The sequence below is a fragment of the Scyliorhinus torazame genome, chromosome 29, assembly GCF_047496885.1.
Source record: "Scyliorhinus torazame isolate Kashiwa2021f chromosome 29, sScyTor2.1, whole genome shotgun sequence".
NCBI classification, from domain to species: Eukaryota; Metazoa; Chordata; class Chondrichthyes; order Carcharhiniformes; family Scyliorhinidae; genus Scyliorhinus; species Scyliorhinus torazame.
Window position 1 is genome coordinate 39,819,780 of NC_092735.1, and position 12,238 is coordinate 39,832,017.

The following is a 12,238-nucleotide window of genomic DNA, read 5'->3' on the forward strand; positions in this document are numbered from 1 at the left end:
CCTCGTGAACCATAACACATGTCCCCTCCCAGCCTCGTGAACCATAACACACGTCCCCTCCCAGCCTCGTGAACATAACACAGGGCCCGTCCCAGCCCCCTGAACATAACACACGGCCCCTCCCAGCCTCGTGACCCATAACACACGTCCCCTCCCAGCCTCGTGAACATAACACACGGCCCCTCCCTGCCTCGTGAACCATAACACACGGCCCCTCCCAGCCTCGTGAACATAACACACGGCCCCTCCCAGTCTCGTGAACATAAAACATGGCCCCTCCCAGCTTCGTGACCCATAACAAATGTTCCCTCCCAGCCTCGTGAACCATAACACACGGCCCCTCCCAGCCTCGTGAACAAAACACACGTCCCCTCCCAGCCTAGTGACCCATAACACACGTCCCCTCCCAGCCTAGTGACCCATAACACACGGCCCCTCCCAGCCTCGTGAACAAAACACACGTCCCCTCCCAGCCTCGTGAACCATAACACGTCCCCTCCCAGCCTCGTGAACATAACACACTTTCCGTCCCAGCCCCCTGAACATAACACACGGCCCCTCCCAGCCTCGTGAGCCATAACACATGTCCCCTCCCAGCCTCGTGAAGCATAACACATGTCCCCTCCCAGCCTCGTGAACCATAACACACGTCCCCTCACAGCCTCGTGAACATAACACACGTCCCCTCCCAGCCTCGTGAACATAACACAGGGCCCGTCCCAGCCCCCTGAACATAACACACGGCCCCTCCCAGCCTCGTGAACCATAACACACGTCCCCTCCCAGCCTCGTGAACCATAACACACGGCCCCTCTCAGCCTCGTGAAACATAACACACGGCCCCTCCCAGCCTCGTGAACCATAATACATGTCCCCTCACAGCCTCGTGAACATAACAAATGTCCCCTCCCAGCCTCGTGACCCATAACACACGGCCCCACCCAGCAGCGTGAACATAACACACGGCTCCTCCCAGCCTCGTGAACAAAACACACGTCCCCTCCCAGCCTCGTGAACCGTAACACACGGCTCCTCCCAGCCTCGTGAACATAACACACGGCTCCTCCCAGCCTCGTGAACCATAAAACACGGCTCCTCCCAGCCTCGTGAACCATAACACACGGCCCCTCCCAGCCTCGTGAACCATAACACACGGCTCCTCCCAGCCTCGTGAGCCATAACACACGGCCCCTCCCTGCCTCGTGAACCATAACACACGGCCCCTACCAGCCTCGTGAACCATAACACACGGCTCCTCTCAGCCTCGTGAACCATAATACACGGCCCCTCCCAGCCTCGTGAACATAACACACGGCCCCTCCCAGCCTCGTGAACATAACACACGGCCCCTCCCAGCCTCGTGAACAAAACACACGTCCCCTCCCAGCCTAGTGACCCATAACACACGTCCCCTCCCAGCCTAGTGACCCATAACACACGGCCCCTCCCAGCCTCGTGAACAAAACACACGTCCCCTCCCAGCCTCGTGAACCATAACACGTCCCCTCCCAGCCTCGTGAACATAACACACGTCCCCTCCCAGCCTCGTGAACATAACACACTTTCCGTCCCAGCCCCCTGAACATAACACACGGCCCCTCCCAGCCTCGTGAACCATAACACATGTCCCCTCCCAGCCTCGTCAAGCATAACACATGTCCCCTCCCAGCCTCGTGAACCATAATACATGTCCCCTCACAGCCTCGGGAATATAACAAATGTCCCCTCCCAGCCTCGTGACCCATAACACACGGCCCCTCCCAGCAGCGTGAACATAACACACGGCTCCTCCCAGCCTCGTGAACAAAACACACGTCCCCTCCCAGCCTCGTGAACATAACACACGGCTCCTCCCAGCCTCGTGAACCGTAACACACGGCTCCTCCCAGCCTCGTGAACATAACACACGGCTCCTCCCAGCCTCGTGAACCATAAAACACGGCTCCTCCCAGCCTCCTGAACCATAACACACGGCCCCTCCCAGCCTCGTGAACCATAACACACGGCTCCTCCCAGCCTCGTGAGCCATAACACACGGCCCCTCCCTGCCTCGTGAACCATAACACACGGCCCCTACCAGCCTCGTGAACCATAACACACGGCTCCTCTCAGCCTCGTGAACCATAATACACGGCCCCTCCCAGCCTCGTGAACATAACACACGGCCCCTCCCAGCCTCGTGAACATAACACACGGCCCCTCAGCCTGGTGATCAAACACACTGCTCCTCCCAGCCTAGTGAACAAAACACACGTCCCCTCCCAGCCTCATGAACAAAACACACGTCCCCTCCCAGCGTTGTGAACAAAATACACGTCCCCTCCCAGCATCGTGAACATAACACACGTCCCCTCCCAGCCTCGTTAACCATAACACACGGCTCCTCCCAGCCTCGTGAACATAACACACGGCCCCTCCCAGCATCGTGAACAAAACACACGTCCCCTCCCAGTCTCGTGAACCATAAAACACGGCCCCTCCCAGCCTCGTGAACATAACACATGGCCCCTCCCAGCCTCGTGAACCATAACACGCGGCCCGTCCCTGCCCCTTGAACATAACACACGGCCCCTCCCAGCCTCGTGAACATAACACACGGCCCCTCCCAGTCTCGTGAACCATAAAACACGGCCCCTTCCAGCCTCGTGAACATAACCCACGTCCCCTCCCAGCCTCGTGAGCATAACACACGTCCCCTCCCAGCCTAGTGAACAAAACACACGGCCCCTCCCAGCCTCGTGAACAAAACACGGCCCCTCCCAGCCTCGTGAACATAACACACGGCCCCTCCCAGCCTCGTCAACATAACACCCTTCCCCTCCCAGCCTAGTGAACAAAACACACGGCCCCTCCCAGCCTCGTGAACCATAACACACGGCTCCTCTCAGCCTAGTGAACAAAACACACGGCCCCTCCCAGCCTCGTGAACATAACACACGGCCCCTCAGCCTGGTGATCAAACACACGGCTCCTCCCAGCCTATTGAACAAAACACACATCCCCTCCCAGCCTCGTGAACAAAACACACGTCCCCTCCCAGCCTCGTGAACCATAACACACAGCCCCTCCCAGCCTCGTGAACATAACACACGGCCCCTCCCAGCCTCGTGACCCATAACACACGTCCCCTCCCAGCCTCGTGAACATAACACACGGCCCCTCCCTGCCTCGTGAACCAGAACACACGGCCCCTCCCAGCCTCTTGAACATAACACACGGCCCCTCCCAGCCTCGTGAACCATAACACACGTCCCCTCCCAGCCTCGTGAACCATAACACACGGCCCCTCTCAGCCTCGTGAACCATAACACACGGCCCCTCCCAGCCTCGTGAACCATAATACACGTCCCCTCACAGCCTCGTGAACATAACAAATGTCCCCTCCCAGCCTCGTGACCCATAACACACGGCCCCTCCCAGCAGCGTGAACATAACACACGGCTCCTCCCAGCCTCGTGAACAAAACACACGTCCCCTCCCAGCCTCGTGAACCGTAACACACGGCTCCTCCCAGCCTCGTGAACCATAACACACGGCCGCTCCCAGCCTCGTGAACCATAACACACGGCTCCTCCCAGCCTCGTGAGCCATAACACACGGCTCCTCCCAGCCTCGTGAACCATAAAACACGGCTCCTCCCAGCCTCGTGTACCATAACACACGGCCGCTCCCAGCCTCGTGAACCATAACACACGGCTCCTCCCAGCCTCGTGAGCCATAACACACGGCCCCTCCCAGCCTCGTGAACCATAACACACGGCCCCTACCAGCCTCGTGAACCATAACACACGGCTCCTCCCAGCCTCGTGAACCATAATACACGGCCCCTCCCAGCCTCGTGAACATAACACACGGCCCCTCCCAGCCTCGTGAACATAACACACGGCCCCTCCCAGCCTCGTGAACATAACACACGGCCCCTCAGCCTGGTGATCAAACACACTGCTCCTCCCAGCCTAGTGAACAAAACACACGTCCCCTCCCAGCCTCGTGAACAAAACACACGTCCCCTCCCAACGTTGTGAACAAAAGACACGTCCCCTCCCAGCATCGTGAACATACCACACGTCCCCTCCCAGCCTCGTTAACCATAACACACGGCTCCTCCCAGCCTCATGAACATAACACACGGCTCCTCCCAGCCTCGTGAACCATAAAACACGGCTCCTCCCAGCCTCGTGAACCATAACACACGGCTCCTCCCAGCCTCGTGAGCCATAACACACGGCCCCTCCCAGCCTCGTGAACCATAACACACGGCCCCTACCAGCCTCGTGAACCATAACACACGGCTCCTCCCAGCCTCGTGAACCATAATTCACGGCCCCTCCCAGCCTCGTGAACATAACACACGGCCCCTCCCAGCCTCGTGAACATAACACACGGCCCCTCCCAGCCTCGTGAACATAACACACGGCCCCTCAGCCTGGTGATCAAACACACTGCTCCTCCCAGCCTAGTGAACAAAACACACGTCCCCTCCCAGCATCGTGAACATAACACACGTCCCCTCCCAGCCTCGTTAACCATAACACACGGCTCCTCCCAGCCTCGTGAACATAACACACGGCCCCTCCCAGCGTCGTGAACAAAACACACGTCCCCTCCCAGTCTCGTGAACCATAAAACACGGCCCCTCCCAGCCTCGTGAACCATAACACACGGCCCGTCCCTGCCCCTTTAACATAACACACGGCCCCTCCCAGCCTCGTGAACATAACACACGGCCCCTCCCAGCCTCGTGAACCATAACACACGGCTCCTCCCAGCCTCGTGAGCCATAACACACGGCCCCTCCCAGCCTCGTGAACCATAACACACGGCTCCTCCCAGCCTCGTGAACCATAATACACGGCCCCTACCAGCCTCGTGAACCATAACACACGGCTCCTCCCAGCCTCGTGAACCACAATACACGGCCCCTCCCAGCCTCGTGAACATAACACACGGCCCCTCCCAGCCTCGTGAACATAACACACGGCCCCTCCCAGCCTCGTGAACAAAACACACGTCCCCTCCCAGCGTTGTGAACAAAAGACACGTCCCCTCCCAGCATCGTGAACATAACACACGTCCCCTCCCAGCCTCGTTAACCATAACACACGGCTCCTCCCAGCCTCGTGAACATAACACACGGCCCCTCCCAGCGTCGTGAACAAAACACACGTCCCCTCCCAGTCTCGTGAACCATAAAACACGGCCCCTCCCAGCCTCGTGAACCATAACACACGGCCCGTCCCTGCCCCTTTAACATAACACACGGCCCCTCCCAGCCTCGTGAACATAACACACGGCCCCTCCCAGTCTCGTGAACCATAAAACACGGCCCCTTCCAGCCTCGTGAACATAACACACGGCCCCTCCCAGCCTCATGAACCATAACACACGGCCCGTCCCAGCCCCCTGAACAAAACACACGGCCCCTCCCAGCCCCGTGAACATAACCCACGTCCCCTCCCAGCCTCGTGAACATAACACACGGCCCGTCCCTGCCTCGTGAACCATAACACACGGCCCCTCCCAGCCTCGTGAACATAACACACGGCCCCTCCCAGCCTCGTGAACCATAACACTCGTCCCCTCCCAGCCTCGTGAACCATAACACACGGCCCCTCTCAGCCTCGTGAACCATAACACACGGCCCCTCCCAGCCTCGTGAACCATAATACACGTCCCCTCACAGCCTCGTGAACATAACAAATGTCCCCTCCCAGCCTCGTGACCCAAAACACACGGCCCCTCCCAGCAGCGTGAACATAACACACGGCTCCTCCCAGCCTCGTGACCAAAACACACGTCCCCTCCCAGCCTCGTGAACCGTAACACACGGCTCCTCCCAGCCTCGTGAACATAAGACACGGCTCCTCCCAGCCTCGTGAACCATAAAATACGGCTCCTCCCAGCCTCGTGAACCATAACACACGGCCGCTCCCAGCCTCGTGAACCATAACACACGGCTCCTCCCAGCCTCGTGAGCCATAACACACGGCCCCTCCCAGCCTCGTGAACCATAACACACGGCCCCTACCAGCCTCGTGAACCATAACACACGGCTCCTCCCAGCCTCGTGAACCATAATTCACGGCCCCTCCCAGCCTCGTGAACATAACAAATGTCCCCTCCCAGCCTCGTGAACATAACACACGGCCCCTCCCAGCCTCGTGAACATAACACACGGCCCCTCCCAGCCTCGTGAACATAACACACGGCCCCTCAGCCTGGTGATCAAACACACTGCTCCTCCCAGCCTAGTGAACAAAACTCACGTCCCCTCGCAGCCTCGTGAACAAAACACACGTCCCCTCCCAGCGTTGTGAACAAAAGACACGTCCCCTCCCAGCATCGTGAACATAACACACGTCCCCTCCCAGCCTCGTTAACCATAACACACGGCTCCTCCCAGCCTCGTGAACATAACACACGGCCCCTCCCAGCGTCGTGAACAAAACACACGTCCCCTCCCAGTCTCGTGAACCATAAAACACGGCCCCTCCCAGCCTCGTGAACCATAACACACGGCCCGTCCCTGCCCCTTTAACATAACACACGGCCCCTCCCAGCCTCGCGAACATAACACACGGCCCCTCCCAGTCTCGTGAACCATAAAACACGGCCCCTTCCAGCCTCGTGAACATAACACACGGCCCCTCCCAGCCTCATGAACCATAACACACGGCCCGTCCCAGCCCCCTGAACAAAACACACGGCCCCTCCCAGCCCCGTGAACATAACCCACGTCCCCTCCCAGCCTCGTGAACATAACACACGTCCCCTCCCAGCCTAGTGAACAAAACACACGGCCCCTCCCAGCCTCGTGAACAAAACACGGCCCCTCCCAGCCTCGTGAACATAACACACGGCCCCTCCCAGCCTCGTGAACAAAACACGGCTCCTCCCAGCCTATTGAACAAAACACACTTCCCCTCCCAGCCTCGTGAACAAAACACACGTTCCCTCCCAGCCTCGTGAACCATAACACACAGCCCCTCCCAGCCTCGTGAACATAACACACGGCCCCTCCCAGCCTCGTCAACATAACACACTTACCCTCCCAGCCTAGTGAACAAAACACACGGCCCCTCCCAGCCTCGTGAACCATAACACACGGCTCCTCTCAGCCTAGTGAACAAAACACACGGCCCCTCCCAGCCTCGTGAACATAACACACGGCCCCTCAGCCTGGTGATCAAACACACGGCTCCTCCCAGACTAGTGAACAAAACACACATCCCCTCCCAGCCTCGTGAACAAAACACACGTCCCCTCCCAGCGTTGTGAACAAAATACACGTCCCCTCCCAGCCTCGTGAACATAACACACGTCCCCTCCCAGCCTCGTGAACCATAACACACGGCTCCTCCCAGCCTCGTGAACATAACACACGGCCCCTCCCAGCGTCGTGAACAAAACACACGGCCCCTCCCAGCCTCGTGAACATAACACACGGCCCCTCCCAGCGTCGTGAACAAAACACACGTCCCCTTCCAGCCTCGTGAACATAACACACGGCCCCTCCCAGTCTCGTGAACCATAATACACGGCCCCTCCCAGCCTCGTGAACATAACACACGTCCCCTCCCAGCCTCATGAACATAACACACAGCCCCTCCCAGCCTCGTGAACATAACACACGGCCCCTCCCAGCCTCGTGACCCATAACACACGTCCCCTCCCAGCCTCGTGAACATAACACACGGCCCCTCCCTGCCTTGTGAACCATAACACACGGCCCTTCCCAGCCTCGTGAACATAGCACACGGCCCCTCCCAGCCTCGTGAACATAACACACGTCCCCTCCCAGCCTCGTGAACCATAACACACGGCCCCTCCCAGCCTCGTGAACCATAACACACGTCCCCTCCCAGCCTCGTGAACCATAACACAGCCCCTCCCAGCCTCGTGTACATAAAACACGGCCCCTCCCAGCCTCGTGACCCATAACACACGTCCCCTCCCAGCCTCGTGAACATAACACACGTCCCCTCCCAGCCTAGTGAACCAAACACACGTCCCCTCCCAGCCTCGTGAACAAAACACACGTCCCCTCCCAGCCTAGTGAACAAAACACACGGCCCCTCCCAGCCTAGTGAACAAAACACACGGCCCCTCCCAACCTAGTGAACATAACACACGTCCCCTCCCAGCCTCGTGAACATAACTCACGTCCCCTCCCAGCCTCGTGAACATAACACGCGTCCCCTCCCAGCCTCGTGAACATCACACGCGTCCCCTCCCAGCCTCGTGAACATCACACACGGCCCCTCCCAGCCTCGTGAACATCACACGCGTCCCCTCCCAGCCTCGTGAACATTACACACGGCCCCTCCCAGCCTCGTGAACATCACACACGTCCCCTCCCAGCCTCGTGAACCGTAACACACGGCTCCTCCCAGCCTCGTGAACATAAGACACGGCTCCTCCCAGCCTCGTGAACCATAAAATACGGCTCCTCCCAGCCTCGTGAACCATAACACACGGCCGCTCCCAGCCTCGTGAACCATAACACACGGCTCCTCCCAGCCTCGTGAGCCATAACACACGGCCCCTCCCAGCCTCGTGAACCATAACACACGGCCCCTACCAGCCTCGTGAACCATAACACACGGCTCCTCCCAGCCTCGTGAACCATAATTCACGGCCCCTCCCAGCCTCGTGAACATAACAAATGTCCCCTCCCAGCCTCGTGAACATAACACACGGCCCCTCCCAGCCTCGTGAACATAACACACGGCCCCTCCCAGCCTCGTGAACATAACACACGGCCCCTCAGCCTGGTGATCAAACACACTGCTCCTCCCAGCCTAGTGAACAAAACTCACGTCCCCTCGCAGCCTCGTGAACAAAACACACGTCCCCTCCCAGCCTCGTGAACATAACACACGTCCCCTCCCAGCCTCGTGAACCATAACACACGGCTCCTCCCAGCCTCGTGAACATAACACACGGCCCCTCCCAGCGTCGTGAACAAAACACACGGCCCCTCCCAGCCTCGTGAACATAACACACGGCCCCTCCCAGCGTCGTGAACAAAACACACGTCCCCTTCCAGCCTCGTGAACATAACACACGGCCCCTCCCAGTCTCGTGAACCATAATACACGGCCCCTCCCAGCCTCGTGAACATAACACACGTCCCCTCCCAGCCTCATGAACATAACACACAGCCCCTCCCAGCCTCGTGAACATAACACACGGCCCCTCCCAGCCTCGTGACCCATAACACACGTCCCCTCCCAGCCTCGTGAACATAACACACGGCCCCTCCCTGCCTTGTGAACCATAACACACGGCCCTTCCCAGCCTCGTGAACATAGCACACGGCCCCTCCCAGCCTCGTGAACATAACACACGTCCCCTCCCAGCCTCGTGAACCATAACACACGGCCCCTCCCAGCCTCGTGAACCATAACACACGTCCCCTCCCAGCCTCGTGAACCATAACACAGCCCCTCCCAGCCTCGTGTACATAAAACACGGCCCCTCCCAGCCTCGTGACCCATAACACACGTCCCCTCCCAGCCTCGTGAACATAACACACGTCCCCTCCCAGCCTAGTGAACCAAACACACGTCCCCTCCCAGCCTCGTGAACAAAACACACGTCCCCTCCCAGCCTAGTGAACAAAACACACGGCCCCTCCCAGCCTAGTGAACAAAACACACGGCCCCTCCCAACCTAGTGAACATAACACACGTCCCCTCCCAGCCTCGTGAACATAACTCACGTCCCCTCCCAGCCTCGTGAACATAACACGCGTCCCCTCCCAGCCTCGTGAACATCACACGCGTCCCCTCCCAGCCTCGTGAACATCACACACGGCCCCTCCCAGCCTCGTGAACATCACACGCGTCCCCTCCCAGCCTCGTGAACATCACACACGGCCCCTCCCAGCCTCGTGAACATCACGCGTCCCCTCCCAGCCTCGTGAACATCACACGCGTCCCCTCCCAGCCTCGTGAACATAACACACGTCCCCTCCCAGCCTCGTGAACATAACTCACGTCCGGTCCCAGCCTTGTGAACCATAACACACGTCCCCTCCCAGCCTCGTGAACATCACACACGGCCCCTCCCAGCCTTGTGAACATAACACACGGCTCCTCTCAGCCTAGTGAACAAAACACACGGCCCCTCCCAGCCTTGTGAACAAAACACTCGGCTCCTCTCAGCCTCGTGAACCATAACACACGGCCCCTCCCAGCCTTGTGAACAAACACACGACCCCTCCCAGCCTCGTGAACATAACACACGGCCCCTCCCAGCCTAGTAAACAAAACACACGGTTCCTCCCAGCCTCATGACCCATAACACACGGTTCCTCCCAGCCTAGTGAACATAACACACGGCCCCTCCCAGCCTCGTGAACATAACACACGGCCCCTCTCAGCCTAGTGAACAAAACACTCGGCTCCTCCCAGCCTCGTGAACCATAACACACGTCCCCTCCCAGCCTAGTAAACAAAACACACGGCCCCTCCCAGCCTTGTGAACAAAACACTCGGCTCCTCTCAGCCTCGTGAACCATAACACACAGCCCCTCCCAGCCTAGTAAACAAAACACACGGCCCCTCCCAGCCTTGTGAACAAAACACTCGGCTCCTCTCAGCCTCGTGAACCATAACACACAGCCCCTCCCAGCCTAGTAAACAAAACACACGGTTCCTCCCAGCCTCATGACCCATAACACACGTCCCCTCCCAGCCTAGTAAACAAAACACACGGCCCCTCCCAGCCTTGTGAACATAACACACGGCTCCTCTCAGCCTAGTGAACAAAACACACGGCCCCTCCCAGCCTTGTGAACAAACACACGACCCCTCCCAGCCTCGTGAACATAACACACGGCCCCTCCCAGCCTAGTAAACAAAACACACGGTTCCTCCCAGCCTCATGACCCATAACACACGGTTCCTCCCAGCCTAGTGAACATAACACACGGCCCCTCCCAGCCTCGTGAACATAACACACGGCCCCTCTCAGCCTAGTGAACAAAACACTCGGCTCCTTCCAGCCTCGTGAACCATAACACACGTCCCCTCCCAGCCTAGTAAACAAAACACACGGCCCCTCCCAGCCTTGTGAACAAAACACTCGGCTCCTCTCAGCCTCGTGAACCATAACACACAGCCCCTCCCAGCCTAGTAAACAAAACACACGGTTCCTCCCAGCCTCATGACCCATAACACACGGCCCCTCCCAGCCTCGTGAACAAACACACGAACCCTCCCAGCCTCGTGAACATAACACACGGCCCCTCCCAGCCTAGTAAACAAAACACACGGTTCCTCCCAGCCTCATGACCCATAACACACGGTTCCTCCCAGCCTAGTGAACATAACACACAGCCCCTCCCAGCCTAGTAAACAAAACACACGGTTCCTCCCAGCCTCATGACCCATAACACACGGCCCCTCCCAGCCTCGTGAACATAACACACGGCCCCTCTCAGCCTAGTAAATAAAACACACGGTTCCTCCCAGCCTCATGACCCATAACACACGGCCCCTCCCAACCTAGTGCAAGTATAGAATCAAACCATCAACCTTCCTGCTTTGTGTGGCTGCAGCTTTTACCTGAGGATCTATTGGGTGAAGAGAGAATGTGGGCTTGGGATTGCAGGAAAGGAGTCGCATAAAAATCAGTTACTTTTACCCAGAATGATTCGTAATGTTTTGTGAATTTGCGCAGTTGACACATTCAGAATCGAACCCCAAACTAAAAGGTTTTGGAGAGTGACCAAATGTGAGGATGCAGTAGAGGAATGTTTTTGGGGAGTATCAGGGTGGCTGATAACAATCTCATTATGTTTGAAGCCGCTATTCGTTTGAAGTCCTGCAGCATTTGCCGTTGGGATAAAATGGGTCAGGGCTTATAAACTGGCTGCCATTGCCAAGGCTCAGTTACCAAATTCTAGTCACTCTCTCTCCTGAAGATGTTGAAGCTCCACAGTCCTGATTTCTGGGAGTGATTTGGCAGTGGTCAGGAAGAGAATCCTTGGCTGGCTTTTCCCCTCGTCCTAGCCCTTAAAACCGATCATGATCACAGAGTACCTCCTGCCCGCACAGCCCCCCACCCCCCTTTCGCGATGCTGCCAGATCAGATCAGTTACTCAGCTTACGTTGGGAGTAAAAAGTGTGAATATGTGCAAAGTCTGGCTCACTATCACACCACTGACACCTTGGCACATTTGGCCATCAGTTCATTGATTACTGAATGGTTTCTAATGATCATTTTCAGT

The 12,238-nt window shown here is 57.9% G+C and overlaps 1 protein-coding gene across 4 annotated transcripts in view; it reads left to right on the top strand.

The window, feature by feature from the left end:
- Positions 1-12,238, top strand: part of LOC140404093 (zinc finger and BTB domain-containing protein 20-like) — a 43,594-nt gene that overhangs the window by 20,627 nt on the left and 10,729 nt on the right. The gene's annotated exons all lie outside the window — the stretch shown is intronic.